An 18,608-nucleotide genomic window follows, 5' to 3' on the forward strand; every position below is an offset into this window, starting at 1 on the left:
CTTGGCTAACTCTCCCTCCATTCCTGGTTTCTTAATTCAGTTCCATCCATGTAAAGAAGTTGCAAGGGTAACAGATGCAAGTGGTTCAGCAGAGTTAAGCTTGCTGTAATTAAGAAATTGAAGGGATGTGGAATGGGAGGAAAACATGGGGCAAGCTTTAGTAATCCTAAGAACCAAGATTGATATCTTTGTTCTTTTTAGTGCAAAAGAAAGAAAAGGAGGAAAAATCAGGACACTTCTGCTTCCTTTTCTTGCTATCACCCATAGACTGGTATCAGTATCAGGATATAATTTGCATGAAGCCTCCTGGAACATTCCAGAAAATCAAGAACCCCTTCACTGATGAGAAAGGAGATGGTAAAGGGGAAGCAGATGGCAATATAAATAATGCTGGGCCACATCTTTTGCATCCTGAAGACCTGGAACACCATCAACCTGAAGAATTTCTTCACCCAGTTCCAGCAGTTTTATTCTGTTGTCTGAGCACCTATGATTTACAAAGGGAAAGCACATCCCTGGCACAGCCTGGACCTGGGAGAGGAAGAGGTATCAGGCTTGCCCATTGACCAGAAGCTCTGGTGCGGTAAGGCAGGTTCCCCTGACCTATTATAGGCAAGAAGTATGTATGACTGAGTGAGGCAGGTGCAGGTAGGATGACCTTTCCATCCCTTTGGTTCCTGCAGGACCTCTTGGGAATCCCCCACTCCTCATTGCCCCTGTGATCCTCATTCCAAGCACTGGAGTTCTTAAGCACTTGAGTTCTTTCTGGGCCTGGACAGAGTTGAAGGAATGTGTGGAGCCAATCATCGCCCCCTCATCCACACTGTGACTTGGCGACATAGCTGGAGCTCTTTTGGAGTTTGACCTTGAGCTCTCATTAGCATTCAGAAGCCCCCTGAACACCCCTCACTGTAGGATTTGGGACTAAGCACCAATGTGCTCCTGCTGCCCCAGATCCCAGCATGCTGGGGAGGGGGAGAAGTGGGGCCAATGGGACCCTCCCCACAGCTCCCCTACCTCAAGGTCTTGGTCCCCTGCCCAACGGGTCCTTCAGCCTCAAGGGCATGCACTCCATGGCTTGTGCCTCTTATTTTCCCCCTGCATCAAGTGAAAAAACCCCTGTGAAAGTGTTTGAAAAATCAGATGAGACCATTTCTGAAAGGAAGGGGTGGGGACACCATGTCTAAAGGCTGAACTGTGAGGAGAAGACTAAGAATGGGTCTGGTCCTTCTCTTCCTGGTGGAAAATGGCAGATTCTACTTATTGGAGCGTAACCTGACCTCACTGTGCTCTATTCTCTGCCTCAGCACCTGCTCTCCAGAAGTCCTACACAGTGACCTCCACCACATCTGGGGCACATCTTAGGTATGCTAGGGTTTTATTGTCAGAGATTTTGTAGCCATTTATCATGATTTTTTTCTGATTACAGAGATAAGAACTTGTCAGAGAAAGGCTGAGCACACACTGAGGAAAAATAAAACAATAGTCTTGTCACCCACCACTTGTTCCTGTCATTTTCCTGGCATGTATGTCATTGCAGGTGTGGTTAAATTCTGTTTTTCTTAATACCCTGACTTGAAATAACTTCATGTAACCAGGCACCATGGTAGCACTGTCATTCCAGCTACTTGGGAAGCTGAGGCAGGAGGGTTGCTTGAGTCTAGGAGCCTATGGCAAGCCTGGGTAACTTAGTAGAATCCCATCTGGAAAAACTAAATGAATAATATAAAGTTCAACATGACACAAGTGTTCCTGAGACATAGATACACAGAGATTGCTGAAGGATGAAGTAGGAGATAGGAGCCAGTTGCTGTGGATGCCTCAGATTCTGGCTTCTGCCAGGGGTGCCATGGCCCTGCTGTCAAAGGATAAAATGTTTCCATGAACTGAGTCTCACTAAAGGTCCAGCAAAGTCCTGGCTCCTCTCCATCATAACCCTGACCTGAGAAGAGGCTGCTACATTGCCAGGGAGAAAATAAGGGGTGAAATTCATAGATGGCCCAGGTGGAAGGATTCAGAGAGGGTGTTAAGAACAACTGTGAGGGGGCTGGGGTTCTGGCTCAGCCCTAGAGAGCTCACCTAGCACGTGGGAGGCCCTGGGTTTGATTCTCAGCACTACATAAGAATAAATAAATAAAATAAAGGTATTGTGTCCAACTACAACTAAAAAGTAAAATATTTTAAAAGAACAACTGTGAGGAATATTGTAAGAGATCTTCAGAAAAAGTGGACAATGTTACAGATGGGGAATTTCAAAAGATCAGTGGAAACTATGGGTATTAAGAAAATAGCTGTTGGGGCTGGGGATGTGACTCAAGCAGTAACGTGCTCACCTGGCATGCGTGGGGCACTGTGTTGCATCCTCAGCACCACATAAAAATAAAATAAAGATGTGGTGTCCACCAAAAACTAAAAAATAAATATCAAATAATTCTCTCTTTCTTTCTCTCTCTCTCTCTCTCTCTCTCTCTCTCTCTCTCTCTCTCTCTCTCTCTCTCAATCTCTCTCTCTCTCTCTTAAAAAAGAAAAGAAGAAAATAACTGAGTGGGAAGACAATACCTGGGAGATGGAGACTCCTCTGATGGCTCAGCAACCACTTGGAGGCAGCAGAAGAAAAGGGCCAAGAACTAGAGGACTGGGCAGTAGAAATGTCATGCTCACACAGAGAAGGAACAGAGGGGGAAAGAGCAGAACCAAGCTTTTGAGGTCTGTGGGTAAAAATCAGGTGAGAAAAGAGGAGAAAGAGTACAGAAGAAAGATGGAGGATTGTGCTTGATCCTCACATCCAGCACAGTCACAGCTGCTTAGCACCAAAGAAAGACAGTCTTGAAGGCAGCTAGAGAAAAGACTCAGTGAATCCAGGGGACTGTGGAAGGGTTAATGAAGGAAGGAGAGGTGGCACTTATGCAGGTTGTTCAGCCTTGCCATGGAGGCAAGCTCAGTCACGTGCTGCAGTGCAGACCCATGCTGAAGACATTGAGATAATGAACAAAGCAGAGTGCAAAAGGACAACTACCATGTGATTCCACCCATGAGGTCCCTAGCATCCTCACATTTGGAGACAAAATAGCATGGCTTGCCAGGGGCCAGGGGAGGGAACATAGTGTTTAATGAAGACAGAGTTTCAGTTTTGTAAGAAGAAAAGCATCCTGAAGTTTGGTTGTGTGACAATGTGATATCATTGACACATTGTGTATTTTGGAAAATGGTTGAAATGGTATATCGAGTTTACTACCATTAAAAAAAAAAACAAAAAAACTTTTAAGCCAGGTGTGGTGCCACACCCCTGAAATCCCAGAGACTTGGGAGGCCAAATCAAGAGGATCACAAGTTCAAGGCCAGCTTGAGCAACTTAATGAAACCCTTTCTCAAAATAAGATTTAAGAAAAGGCCATGGATGTGTCTTAGTGGTTGAGAGCACTGAGGTTCACTCCCCATGACCAAAAAAAAATCATCATAGTAATAATTCACTTTTAAAAACCACTGTCTAATGTAATTCTGACATGATTTTCTGACTTTAGCACTGCTGTATTTTGGGGACAAGGCCATTCTGTGTGGTGGAGGCCATCCTGTACAATATAGGATGTTGAGCAGTGTGCCTGGTCCCCACCGGGAAGGTACTGCTGGTCTTTTCCCTTCCCTTCTTAAAGGCAAATGTGTATCCATGTATTTCCAGGCCCCCCTGGGTGGGAGGGGGGACATGAAAACCCCTGCCCCTACTGAGAACTGTGTTCAGCAGGAGAAAGGGGACTCAGAGATGCAATACTTCAAGCTGAATAAATGATAAACTGGAATATTAAGGAATATGCAAAAGCCAGAAGAGGGCAAGGACTTCCTGAGCCTTCTCCTCAACCTCCTCCTGCAGCCTGGGCATTGAAGTTTTCATTTCAGTTCTCATATATATTAAATTAAAAGGCACTCCTTTTATACTTGAAGATTCGTTTATATACTATGCTATTCTCATGGTTCGTGTTACAGTATGTTTTCTTTCAGAGATTATTGGTATTTTTAAAGGTTTTCTTATTCCTTTTCCTTGCATAGTTTCCTGTTTCATCCTGTAGGCTTGTTTATCTTTCTTTCTTTTCTTTTTTGTATGCTGTGGATGCAGCAAATGCTTACCTTTTCTTTTCTTTTTTTCCTTTAAATATTTTTTAGTTATACATGGACAAAATATATTTATTTTGTTTATTTTTACATGGGTCTAATGATCAAATCCAGTGTCTCACATGTGCTAGGCAAGCACTCTACCAGTGAGCTACAATCCCAGCCCAAGCCTAGGCTTTTGCATTTGCCAGGTAAGCACTCTGCCACTGAGCTACAGCAGCCCTGTTGGGGTTTTTGTATCTGTTTCCCACTTTAAAGCTTTTCCTATTCCGGTTGGAGATTTTTGTTTATCTGTGTCTATGAAGATAGTCCCCACAAGTGAGTTGACAGACTGAGTACTTCTGGGACAAAGTCCATGGGGCTCTGTGGCTGCCCTTGAATTGACCTTGTCCTTAAGGGCTTCTCTTATGGGTTGGTCACATTTTCAGCCTCTGCCTGCTGCCAGGTTTCTAGAGCCAAGAGGGGAAGAAGGAGGGTGGGTCCCCACTTTTACTCCTGCTTTCCTGTCCTGGTGGCTGTGTAGTCCTCTTTGTCTATAGGTTGAATATTCCCTGTCCTCTGTAGCTGACCAAGACAGGTGTGTATCTAGAAGTAGCCTCCAGGCCTGAAAGCCCTGCAGGTGATCCTTCCTGCCCCTTGCCAGGTGGAGGGCAGCCCTCTACTGCCTCCATGGTGGAGGTGGACTCTCACCAACTGCTTCTTAAACAAACTTTGATCCTACTTCCTGTTACATCTCTGCCTCCAGGTCTAGGGTGACCCTAGAAGCTAGAGCTCTTGTGTGCTAGACCTGGCTGAGCTCACATCTGCTAAGGCCTCAGGGTCTGTGTTCTCAGGCCCCAAGTGTCATTTGCAACTGGTGTGGCTATTTTTCCACTTCCCAGCTACCATAACTATCAGGTTCCTTTTCTACTCTCCTCATTCCTACTGGTTATGATCTTTTTTTAATTTGTTTTAATTAGTTATACATGATATTAGAATGCATTTATGCATTTTGATATATCATACATAGATGGGATATAATTTCATTTTTCTGAATGTACATGTTGCAGAAACATATTGGTCATATAGTCACATATATACATACAGTAATTATGTGTGTTTCATTCTACTATCCTTCCCCCCCTTCCAATCTCATCACTTCTCTCTACCTAATCTAAGGTAACCATATTCCTCCCTAATGCCCCCACCCCCTCAACCCCTACTTATTGTGAATTAGCATCCACATAATAAAGAAAACATTTTGCCTTTGGTTTTGTGAGATTGCCTTCTTTCGCTTAGCATCGTATTCCTCAAATCCAACCATTTACTGACAATGCCATAATTTCACTCTTGTTTAAAGCTAAGTAATATACCATGAATGTATATATATATATATATATATATATATATATATATATATATAACATTTTCTTTATCCATTCATCTATTGAGAGACACCTAGATTGGTTTCATAGTCTAGCTATTGTGAATTGAGTTGCTATAAACATTGATGTGGCTGCATCATATAGTATGCCGATTTTAAGTTCTTTGGGTATAAACCAAGGAGTAGGATAGCTGAGTCATATGGTAGTTCCATTCCCAGTTTTCTGAGGAATCTTCATACTGCTTTCCATAGTGGTTACACCAATTTGCAGTCCCACCAGCAATATATGAGTGTACCTTTTGCACAACATTCTCGCCAACATTTACTGTTGCCTGTATTCTTGATGATTGCCATTCTTATGGGAGTGAGATGAAATCTTAGAGTAATTTTGATTTACATTTCTCTAATTGCTAGAGATGTTGAACACTTTTTTATGTATTTTCTATCAATTATATTTCTTCTTCTGTGAAGTTTCTGTTCATTTTCTTAGCTCATTTATTGATTGGGTTATTATTATTATTTTTTTGGTGTTAAGTTTTCTGAGTTCATTATATATCCTAGAGATCAATGCTTTTTCAGAGGTGAATGTGGTAAAGATTTTCTCCCAAGCTGTAGGCTCTCTCTTCATGTTATTAATTGTTTCCTTTGCTGAGAAGAATCTTTTTAACTTGAATCCATCCAACTTATTGATTCTTGATTTCATTTCTTGTGCTTTAGGAGTCTTATTTAAAAAATCAGATCCTAGGTCAACATGGTGAAGATTTGGGCCTATTTATATATATATGTATATATGTATATTAGGTGCAAGGTGTCTGTTTTAGTGCCTAAGTCTTTGATCTACTTTGAGTTGAACAATTTCTAAGTGGAATTTGGGAAGTAGTGGAATGGATGTGTATTTTCAAACTGTCCTCTCCACACAAGAGCTTACAGTCTGTTCTTTATCATGAAAACTGATGAATGATCCTACAGCAGAGTTGAGGGGAGGAGGGATGAATTCTTTTATCTTTTATGATCATAACCTCAGTGATTTTTATGTCCAATTTTTTAATTGCTTTCATTTTTAAAATACATGACAACAGAATGCATCACAATTCTTATTATACATATAGAACACAATTTTTCATATCTCTGGTTCTATACATAGTATATTCATACCAATTCATGTCCTCATACATGTACCTTGGACAATAATGATCAACCATAATTAATTACTCAATGCCCACTACCTTCCCCTCCCACCCCTCTTCCCTATCTAGAGTACTTCTATTCCTCCCATGCTCCCTCTCCCTATCCCACTATGAATCAGCCTTCTTATATTAAAGAAAACATTTAGCATTTTTTTTGGAGGGGGATTGGCTCATTTGACTTAGCATTATCTTTTCTAACTCCATCCATTCACCCAAATGCTGATTTTATTCTCTTTTATTGCTGAGTAGTATTCCACTGTGTAAATATGCCACGTTTTTTTTTATCTATTCATCTATTGAAGGGCATCTAGGTTGGTTCCACAATTTAGCTATTATGAATTGTGCTGCTATAAACATTGATGTGGCTGTATCCCTGTAGTATGCTGTTTTTAAGTCCTTTGTGTATAAACTGAGGAGACGAATAGCTGAGTAAAATCGTAGTTCCATGCCAAATTTTCTAAGAAATCTACATACTGCTTTCCATATTGGCTGCACCAATTAGCAGTCCCACCAGCATTGTCTGAGTGTACCCTTTTCCCCACATCCTTGCCAACATTTATTGTTGTATGTATGCATAATAGTTGCCATTCTGACTGGAGTGAGATGAATCTTAGAGTGGTTTTGATTTGCATTTCTGTAATTGCTAGAGATGATGAACATTTTTTCATTTATCTGTTGGTTGATTGTATATAATCTTCAGAGAAGTGTCTCTTCAGGTCCTTGGCCCATTTATTGATTGGGTTATTTGGTTTTTTTGTGTGTCTAGCTTTCTGAGTTCTTTATATCTCCTAGTGATTAGTGCTCTATCTAATGTGTGAATGGTAAAAATTTGCTCCCAAGAAGTAGGCTCTCTATTCACCTCACAGATTGTTTTTTTTTTTTTTTGGTAAGAAGAAACTATTTTAATTTTAGTCTATCCCATTTATTGATTATTGATTATACTCTTGTGCCACAGGAGTCTTATTAAGGAAGTTAGGACCTAATCCCATGCAATGAAGATTAGGGCCTACTTTTTCTTCTATTAGATGCAGGGTCCTGCTTTAATTGCTAGGTCCTTGATACATTTTGAGTTGAGTTTTGTGCATGGATTAGAGATAAAGTTTTAATTTTATTTTGTTGCATATAGATTTCAAGATTTCCCACCACCACTTGTTGAAGAGGCTATCTTTTCTCCAATGCCTGTTCTTCCCACCTTTGTCTAATATAGGATAATTGTAGTTTTGTGGATTGGTTTATGTGTCCTCTGTTCTGTACCATTGGTCTACCAGTCTATTTTGTGACAATAGTATGCTGTTTTTGTTACTATTGCTCTGTAGTAGAGTTTAAGTTCTGGTATAGTGATGCCACTTGCTTCACTCTTCCTGATAAGGATTGTTTTAGCTATTCTGGGTCTCTAATTTTTCCAGATGAATTTCATGATTGCTTTTTCTGTTTCTATGAGGAGTGCCATTGGGATCTTGATCAGAATTGCATTAAATCTGCATAGTGATTTTCATAGTATCTTCATTTTAATAATGTTAATTCTGCCTATTCAAGAGCAAGTTAGATCTTTTCATCTTCTAAGGTCTTCTTTCTAATTGCTCTGGCCAGTGTTTCAAGAACTATATTAAAGAGAAGTGATGCATCCCTGTCTTGTTCTAGTTTTTAGAGAGAATGCCTTCAATTTCTCTCCATTTAGAATAATTTTGTCCTGGGGCTTAGTGCAGATAGCCTTTATGATGTTGAGATATGTTCCTGTTATCCCTAGTTTTTCCAGTGTTTTGAAAATAAAGGGGTGCTGTATTTTGTCAAATGCTTTTTCTGCATCTATTGAGATGATCATATGATTCTTTAAGTCAATTGATGTGATGAATTACATTTATTGATTTCTGTATGTTGAACCAACCTGGCATACCTAGGATGAAACTCACTTGATCATGGTGTACAATCTTTTTGATATGTTTTTGTATTCAATTTGCCTGAATTTTATTGAGAATATTTGCATCTATGTTCATTAGAGACATTGGTCTAAAGCGAGCCTGCCACCGCTTGAGCCACATCCCCAGCCCCCAGATGTATACTTTTTAATCTCATCTATGAACTACTGCTTAGCACTTTAGCAGTCCATGAGGATGCTTGCACACCAAGAGAAAAACCACTGCTTTGTGATGTAGAGGAGATTTGCATATGATCCCTAAGCTTTACTCCCAGAGCTCTAGAGTTTAGAATGGCTGTGTACTTGGAAATCTCCTGCTTATATCTCCTTCCATTTTTTCCCCAAAGTCGTTTGTTGTACATGAGGCAATTAGTTTCTTCCATTCAATGGAAGATGTTATAGGTGAGATACTCAGTAAGGAAAAAAATTCTACCATCAAGAATTGGCTATCCTGGAATTTTTACAGGGGCAAGTTGGAGTTTGTATCTCTTTAAGTTCTAAACCCCCATAAATGCTGGAATTGATCTAATGTGTTCTTTCATTTTTAACTCTGATGTAGGCCAAGGAGTAGTTCAACTATCAAAAACATTAGTTTGCAGATTATCCAAGCAAATGTCTTCAAGTATAGCCAAGTACTTTGAGATTTAACTTCTCTCTTTCTATAACAGGGGTTGAAGCTCATTAATGTATATGCATGAACATAGATAACCACCACTTTTTTGTTGTTATTGTTGTTCTTTGTACTCATGAATGTGTAGATTCTTCTTCAGCATGAGATAAACTACAATCTAAACCACAAGAAAATTTTCTAGGTAGGGTTTTATATATATATGGTTCCAGTCTTCCTCTTCTCAGTGTGACACTGGCTGTTGGTTATTCTGTTAAGATTATATGGCACATTGTCTAAGACTGGTCTAAGGCCCAACTCAACATTAGCTTTTCTAAACCATTAAGTGGCAGATATTTGCCAAAAGATTACAGATTAGGAGGAGGCATCAGGAGAGTTTGGTGGCATACAGCCATCAGAAAGCAGCCTTTCCAGCTGATTCCACTCTTGCTCAGGAGTCTTGTCTCAATAAGAAGTGAATTCTGTACAAAATGAGTAACTAAGGGATGAGCAAAGCCAAAGCAGAGAATGGGAGGCATTAGGTAGAAAAGTGAGAAGCAGAGAGCATGGGCTGGGCGAGCCTGTCTTTGTAGTTTCCCTCATTGTTATACAAAATACATGTATAAAAATGTGAAAAAAAAGAATAGCGTTACCTTAGATTAGGTAGAAAGAAGTTATGGGAGGGGAGAGGAGGGCAATGGGAGTTAGGAAGGAGAGTAGAATGAAACAAGACATTATTATTACTGTGTGTATATATGTGACTGCATGACCAATGTGATTCTGCAACCTGTATACTAAAAAAAATTAGAAATTATATCCCATCTGATTCAAATGTTTGATATGTCAAGTCATTGTACAGTCAAGTGTAACTAATTAAACAAACTAAAAAGACGTATAACTAATAAATATGAAAAAAAATCTGCTTATAACAGACTCAGCTCACAGCCTTGTTGGGAAAATGTTCAGCTTCAATCTCACCATAATCATTAATTGGAAAGCCCCCTGGGGAAAATGTGCTGGGAAAAGATTAGAAAATTTAAGATCAGACAACCCTAGCAGCACTAGTTCATCCTTTACCCAGGATAATTATTTTTTTTGATTTATTGCTTAGTTTAAGTACCTGCTCACAAAACTATACTGTTTTACCTTGAAAGATTATAAATTAGGAGGAATTCTTAGAACTTATTTATCTTTGATAGCATGAATCTTTCTTTAAGTTTAGACTTGCCCATTCATTATTAGAAGAAATAAATTATTTTATTTGAGAGATAAATTATGTCCTCTGGTGATATGCACAATGTGTATATTTCTATAATTGGAGTGTATAACTTAATGCATGAAGCTATTTTGAGAATGAATTATGCTGAATAATTTTTGGTGTTTAGAATCTCACCTATTTGAAATCTGTGTTCATGGTCTTTTTAACACTTACCTTTGATCCTATAAATATCATTGAGATACCATATTGCCTAATTTAGTACTCTAAATTATCATTTACCAGTGCTTTTTAGAATTTGGCACTCCACTTTGAAATCTACATCATGCCAAGAACTTTGGAAAATTAATTCACTCCTAATACTTTTATTAGCATTTTTTTCTTAATTTTCATCTGGATCGAAGCTGCCATGTTTGGGCTGAAGTTACATAGTCAAATTATAGATAAATTTCAGAATTTTGTCTGTATAAATGAATATGAAAAGTACCTGTGTCAATGCAATTTGAAGTGAAAGAAGACATTGGCAACTTGCTTTTGGCTGATTTCTGATCCTTGTTTGTCAGTGGACTATCTAGTTATTTAATGCTTGGCCTTCAGCTACTAGACTGTTTATGAATTTGAATAAATTTTAAATGCCCTGGGTACAAATTAATAATTTCTTTGATTTTATGATGAATTAAAAATATTGGCAGTTACATCATTTTTTAAAAGCATTAAGTAATTAAATTTAAAAAGAAACATTTTCTGAATTATTCATAGAAAACATTCTTTATTTAGTATAATTTTGTGTTCTTACTATTAATGTCTTTAGGAGTATATAATAGTTACACATTGAAAAAGAGGCAATACAAAATGGTAGATAAGAATATGAAATTAGAATCCTGACTGACTGCCTGGGCTCAAATCCTGGCTCTGACACCGCACAGCCATGTAGACTTGGGCACACTACTCAACATCTCAGGATTTTTCTTTCCTTTTCTGTAAGGATGGCATAATAATAATGACTGCGTTAGGATTGCTGTAGGATAACCCGTTGAAAAATATGTACAAATGTGTAAATCTTTGGACCTAAAGTAATACCTGGGTCATAGAAAGAGGACCATAACTTTTCTTTCTTTCTTTTTTTTTTCTTATTACAGGAGATCCCTCTTATTCCGTTTCCTTTCCATAATTTTAATTACTAGGTCAGCTGCAGTTCTAAGTTGTTGCATGGAAAATTCCAGAAATAAAGAATTCATGAGTTTTAAATATGTGCTATTCTGAGTATAGTGATGAAATATTGATCCTTCCCATTGAGGAAGAATCTGCTGGCCACTCAGAAGATGCTCATGATGCCCCGCTCCACTGGGGAGAGCTCCAGCAGACTGTCACTGGTGTCTGAGTGCAGGCCTCTGATGCAACCTTCTGGGAGCACCTGCAGGTGGAAGCCAATGCCCACGTTGTAGTACAGCCACTGCAGCTGCTTGATCCTGAGCAGGTAATCCCTGGCGCTGCTCTGGATGGCAGCCTCCATGTGCTGAGAGGCTACTGCAAGCGTGCCAGCAGGCTCTCCAAGCGGTGCTCGGTCTCCAGAGTGCTGTTGGGTGAAGTGGTTTCAGCGGTGGCCCCTTGGCCCGTCCAGGGCGCCAGCAGGGCCAGCAGGACTGCCAGGAGCAGGGCCTCTGGAATCATGGTCCCTCTATCCTAGCCCGAGGGCCGTGTGTCCTTGCAGCAGTCCATGCGCCTGGGCCGAGCTGCATGAGAGGTGGCCTGTGGGAGCACAGGGTCTGAGCCCAGAGGTGCAGCAGAGAGAAGAGGGGCAGTGAGCAGCGGCTCCTGGGGCTGCAGCTGGGACTGTCTGGCTGTGTGGGCCTCCCTAAGCGCTACTTATGCAAGTTTTAAAGGTACTATCCAAATTTCTCACAGTGCTTCTCAAATGACACTGTTCTTAATTACAGAAAATTCTTGGTTTGATTCTTGGTATGAAACTGGAAGTGGAAAGCACATCTTCTCTTTGCTTCCTTTTCTCACCTTACCCATTAACCCTGAAAGAAAAACCCATCCTGTGGACAACCCTTCAAAGATGCTGTTTGTCATTCAAGACCCTGTTTTGGCAGACAGAGAAGGTACTGGTGATCCAGACCTTCTTTCTTGTTATTCTGAGAAAAAAAATGGTGCTGACAATGCCTGCTGAAGGGAGGGTCCCCCACTCATAGTCTAGGTCCCAGACAGAGGTACACAGCAGCAATGACAGATATTTTGCCCTCTGCATCCTCCAGATGTGTCTCATTTACATGGTACAGCACTGTAATGATTTTGCAAGTGTGTGTGTGCACACAGATGTGCATATGTGTATCAGACAGCCAGTATACTCATTTTATTTCATTTTGAACTTTGATAATTAGACTTAATTATTTCAATTTGATGATTAAATAATTAGATTATTGTATTTCCACATATTATTACCTATTACAGGGTGAAAGTCTTTGGTTCTTATCCATGCCTCAAGTAATATCACGACATTAATATTTAGATTAAGATTTTTTTTGGAGGGGTGCTGGGGATTGAACACAAGGCCTTGTGTATGCAAGGAAAGCACTCTACCAACTGAGCTATATCCCCAGCTAGAGAAAGATTTGTAACAAAAATAAAATATCTTATATCAGAGAAGTGGACATACATGTTTTTTCTTCAAGTGGGTAATTTCGTTGGAGAATAAAAGCTGAATCTTCTTTCATACATACCTATCTTCCTCTTAAAATTTTTAACTAAAAACATTTATGAAAGTAGGATTCAGGTTCAGAATAGATCTCTTTGGTCTCATGGTTTTGTTGCTCTACTTTCTTTGAAGCTGTCTTCTTAGAATTTTCTACTGATATTGAGCATTCTTTAGTATGACAAAGGAAATGTTGAAGAGAGAGAGACAATTTAAACCATATGTCTAGAGGTTGAGTATGTGAGTGTAGTGTAACCAGATCAGTTTAGTTTCTCCTAGATTGTCCTTGTTTCCTTGGTTAATATTTTTTTTTATTTCCTGGGAAAATCAAGGTTGTTGGCCACCCTTCTTGCTTACTATTCCTGGGGTTATGTAACTTGCCCTGTTGTGTTTGTCTTTTCATTACTACTTTCAAAGTTTCTATATTTCCAAGGAACTATGGAAAGTTCAATGCTAAGTGAGGCTGAAATATTTTATGAACAAAACTGAATTTATTTCCAAAGCACTTTCCTCAGTAATGTAACACTATCTCTATAGAAAAACTTATTACATATTCCACTTATATAACATTATTAAAATTAAAAGATGACAGGTTTTGGGGGGTTAGTGAGGTAGGGGAGGGTCAAAGGTGAGTGGATTAGAGAAGAACAGCCCAACAGATCTTTGTGGCCATGGAAATACTCTGCCTTGACTATTTCATAGCAGCATTCTTTCCAAGTGTCCAGTTGTGATTCTTCAGACTGTTACCATTTCAGGAAATTTTGTAAAGGGGATGTATCATATGTGGACTATTATTTCTTTAAAAAAAAATCTGTGAATCTGTAGTTATCTCAAGAGCTTAGATACAGGAAATGGGAAGAGAAATGTGAAAGCTGCTAACAGAAATAGAAAAGGCTTTATTTCCAGGTTAGGTGGGTGACTTAGTGGCAAAATAGCTTGCCCAATATGTGTGGGGCACTGGGTTTGATCCTTAACATGACATACATAAATAAGCAATAAAATGAAGACATTATGTCCATCTACAACCACAAAAAAATAAGAAAAAAATATTTTATTCTCAAAGTGTGGATGGTTTCCAGAAGGAAACTCCTCTAGAAACTCTTTGTAGCTGTTTCTGGTCAGGCAGTGTATTAAGAACTTTGAGACCATAGATACTTATTGTGGTGACAGCACAGCTACTGCTTAATTTCTATTTGATGCTGGACACACCATATTCAGCATATTAGTGCTATTTCAAAATGTAGAGGCTTCTGAGTATTTTTAAACATATGATGTGATTTCTCAGGGCCTCAAAGAGCACTGAAGTGAAAAGGAAGCTGTGGTTAGTACAGTTTGGTAGTGAAGAACCAGGCTCAGACACCACACCAGGGTTCATCCCTTAGCTCTACTTCCTCTGGGTTGTATACTCTTTGGCAAATCATTTATTGTTTTTGGCATTAGTTCTTAAATGTAGCATGAGATCAGAGAAGTCAGTTGTATCTCTATCATAGGGTGGTGTGAAGAATAATTGAGACAATGAATGCATTTTATGAGTGCTGTGCAGATGCCAATTTTTCTTCAGTTATTATTGGAAGCAGGTATAGTAGTGGTGCAGGAAAATCAAGAGATACATTTCTTCTTTCCTATAAACAACTATGATTTGTAGAAAGTCTCTTAAACTTCCATTACTTTGTTTTTGTTTTTGTTTTTCCTATGGAATCTCATTATGTCTTATTAGATGACAGCTCAACAAGCTTCTTGGTTCCAAATGCCTGGATCCTGAAGTGAACTTTCTAGAGGCAATAAAGCCATGACTGAAAGCATAGGCTAGGGTCTCACAGGCTTCAATTTGTATATTTCCTCTGCCTCAGCTCCAAAGTACTTGTATCTCACTGCTGATCCATATCTTGATTCCTCTACTTTTCTATAAGACTGCAATTTTTTTTTCCAGAACAGCAATGCCATGTAACTATGACTGTCTCAAAGTACAAAATTCAAGAGATGTGTTCCTTTTCTCCTTTGATAAAGAATTTATAATTACTGATTTTGAGTGGGAGGCCTTCAATACAAAAGTAGCCATATATTTTTCCTGAGTTGTCTTACATCAGAGATTTGAAAAATTTTATAATCATTTTAATACAAGTCTAAAGTGTTAGATATAAAAAAATTCTTTCACAATATTTGATTGATCTGTTTATAGCCAACCCCAACTACAATTACAGATATTCAAATAATTTATTGCTGCATTAAACCACCTCACCTCATGCAGACATGAGGTGTCCACTAAAATGACTTAGTTTTCTAACCAAGTTACCTATGTGGGATTCCTGGTTAGCCAATGAACCTTTATTATAATGTCATATTAAAAGGAGGCTATCTCGAGACTTATAAAAGTCAGAAAACAGAGATAGGTACGTGGGTTCTTGGAAATATTAGTGTTATGATTTAGATATTAGTTTTCCAGAAGCTCATGTATAAGACAATGCAAGAGGGTTTAGATGTGAAATGATAAGTTTATGAGAGTGTTATCTATTCAGTGAATTAATCTTCTGATAAGGATTCAGTGGTAACTAGAGGCAAATATGGTATAGCCAAAGGAGAAGTGTCCATGGGGTCAGGTCTTTGGGTTTATATTTTCTCTCTAATGAGCAAAGCACTCTCTGTTTCCTGGCAACATCTTTTCAGCTTCTTTTCCCCCCACACTCTCCTGCCATGGTGTTTTTTTTTCTCATTCCAGACCCTGAGGAATGAAGTTAGCTATTTATGCACTGAGACCTCTGAAACTTTGAGACCCCAAAGAAACTCTTTCTCCTCTAAAATTTTTTCTGTACTTAATTTTGGACACAGCTATTAAAAAGCTAAATAAAACAGTAAGATGCTTCCATATTTGGGTACTTAATTTTAGACTAATAGGTAAACTATGTGAGGCCTTACAGAGTTCAAATCAAATGTTGACTCTGCACTAGAATTTCAAGATGCCTTTGAAAAGTTAAAACAGCCTCATGAAAGGACCTGCCATAGCCTTGTCTGACACATATAAATTGTTAAGGCTATATACAAATGAGAAACAATGTATAGTCCTTGAAGATCTCTTAAAAACATTAAAGACATAGTGTGATCAGTAACCTATGTGTCAGAAGACCTTCACCATATAGTGAAGAAAGGTCTTCCTTCATTTGAGGTATAATTTTGAATTTTTTAATACCACAAAATATTGAGAAACTTTCTCTCAATTACTTCTTTTGGGGAAAATACATCTCAACAGAGTACAGCAGAAATGATAAATTTTTAAAAAATCACATAGGAGGAAACATTCAAATGACACATAAATTTATGAATATGAGTACAAAGCAATACTATTCAAGGAATTATAATTTAAGCCAACAGAGACTATTGTACACTTAGCAGAAAGAAATAAAGAAGAAGAAAACACACAGAAAAGATTAATGGTAACAGACATGTTAAATGATTAAAATTGCCCAGCCTGCTCTGGCAAGGTAAAAGGTAATGGCACTTTTGAAACGAAGTGGTACTCTCTACTAAGGCATATACTATGAACCATTAATTCTAATCCCACACAGAACTTAAGTGAAAAAAGTATTCTATGGAAATGCTCTAACTGGCCCCCACTACTGTTGCCTTCACCACTGGGAACTATTTCTCCAGCATCCACCACACTCTTCTGTCCAGGATTCTTCAACCTGGACACTGAGACCCAGTTTTAAAACAAGTCTAAACACCACTTTAGCACAGTGAAAATCATGAGGTAGTGTGATTTTAATGCCAAGGAACTGAAGAATAAGAAGAAAATGAAGAATAACGCAAGCTGGAAAGACCAAAATAAAGAATGAGAAGGGGGATAAGGAGAAAAAAATTATCTGATGAGGATGTAGAGGGGAATAAATAGGATACAGAAGATGAGGAAGAAGATAAAGTGAAGCCCAATTGGCAGAAATCAGAAACTGTGGTGAAAGCAGTAGAACCCTTCCAGTGGGTTTGGGAAGGGCCTCCACTTTGGGAAGTGAGAGTGGAAAAAAACCAGTGTGTGAACATTTTACCTGCTTGTAGCTTGGAGAGCTGCCCCAGAGTTGCCACTTTTTAAAATTCAGGCTTTTCATTCCCACCTATCTATTTGCTGACCTGCTTACTCTACCATTGTTACACCAGCTGGCCTGTTCCATTTGAGCTTCACCCTGGTTTCCAATTTCCCTTTTCTTTCTTGCTCTTTTTCTGCATCCTGCTATTTATTCTCTGGTAGCCCTTCTTAGCAGGCCCCAGCATTATGTCCTGCCTCAGCCCCCTCCTTCTATATATTAGGATTTACCTTAATCCTCTTTTATCAGAGAACAGTGGGCTGAGGTGAGGTCAGGGTTTAAAAGAACCAAACAGATCCCCCCTTTTTGTATTGACTAAAGAGGGAATAACACTTATTTTTTTTATTATTTGCTTTTGTGGAAAGAAATAAATAGCACTATATAGAAAACAAAAGAGTAATTACCATGGGTGATTATGGAGGTATATTAAGAGGAATAGAGCATGGAGTATTTTCAGGACATCATTAATGTTCAATTTCTTGATGTATGAAATAATACATGGTTTGTTTACTTTGTGGTACTTCAAAGATCTCTATCATTTTGATGTTTGCCTGTTCTTACTTTGCTCAAGAAGATCAGATTTATTATGTAAAATGTTGTAGGGGAGAATAAAATGAGGGATTTAAAGTAACACTAGGAGACGTATTATAGTAATGGATATAGTAATTTTGTTTATTTTGGTGCTGGTTTCGTGGGTTTGTACATACACAAAAAGATAAAAATACACACCTAAGATAAATACAGGTAAATATGTGCCAATTCAACCTACATAAGGCTGGAAAAAAGTGGGATGCATCTAAAGTCAAGGGTAAAAAAAAAAAAACATAGTAAGCCATAAAATGACTAAGAATTTGTTAGCAAATTATCTATCTCAATAGTTGGAAAAGTACATTTTATAAAAATAAGAGGAAAGAAAATGTAAACAAAAGAGCAAAATTAGAAGCTATTGAAAATTAACATACCACAGAAGAAATTATCAATGTCAATGTTGGTGCTTTTAAAAAGCAAATAAGCAGGGCTGGGGCTGGGGCTCCGTAGAAGCACACTTGCTTGGCATGTGTGAGGTAATGGGTTCAATTCTCAGCACCACATAATAATAACTACAATAAATCTCTGTCAACAACTAAAAAATATTTTTTAAAAAGCAAATAAGCCACAGAAGTGGTGAAAACTTTTAATTCCAGTGACTTAGAAGTCTGAGTCAGGAGGATCATGATGATAAAGCCAATCTCAGGAAATTAGTGAGGCACTTAGCAACTCAGCAAGATCCCTTCTCTAAATAAAATACAAAAAAGTGCTGAGAATGTGACTCAATGTTTAATTGTAGACCTCATAATAAAATAAATAAGTGGAGAACTCCAGACAAAACCCTTTCTTGCTATTTAGGCAGTGGTACCTCATAGATGTTATGGTGTACAGAAGAATAAAAATGGCATTCATTTCAAAGA

The sequence above is a fragment of the Ictidomys tridecemlineatus genome, chromosome 10 (genome assembly GCF_052094955.1).
Source record: "Ictidomys tridecemlineatus isolate mIctTri1 chromosome 10, mIctTri1.hap1, whole genome shotgun sequence".
NCBI classification, from domain to species: domain Eukaryota; kingdom Metazoa; phylum Chordata; class Mammalia; order Rodentia; family Sciuridae; genus Ictidomys; species Ictidomys tridecemlineatus.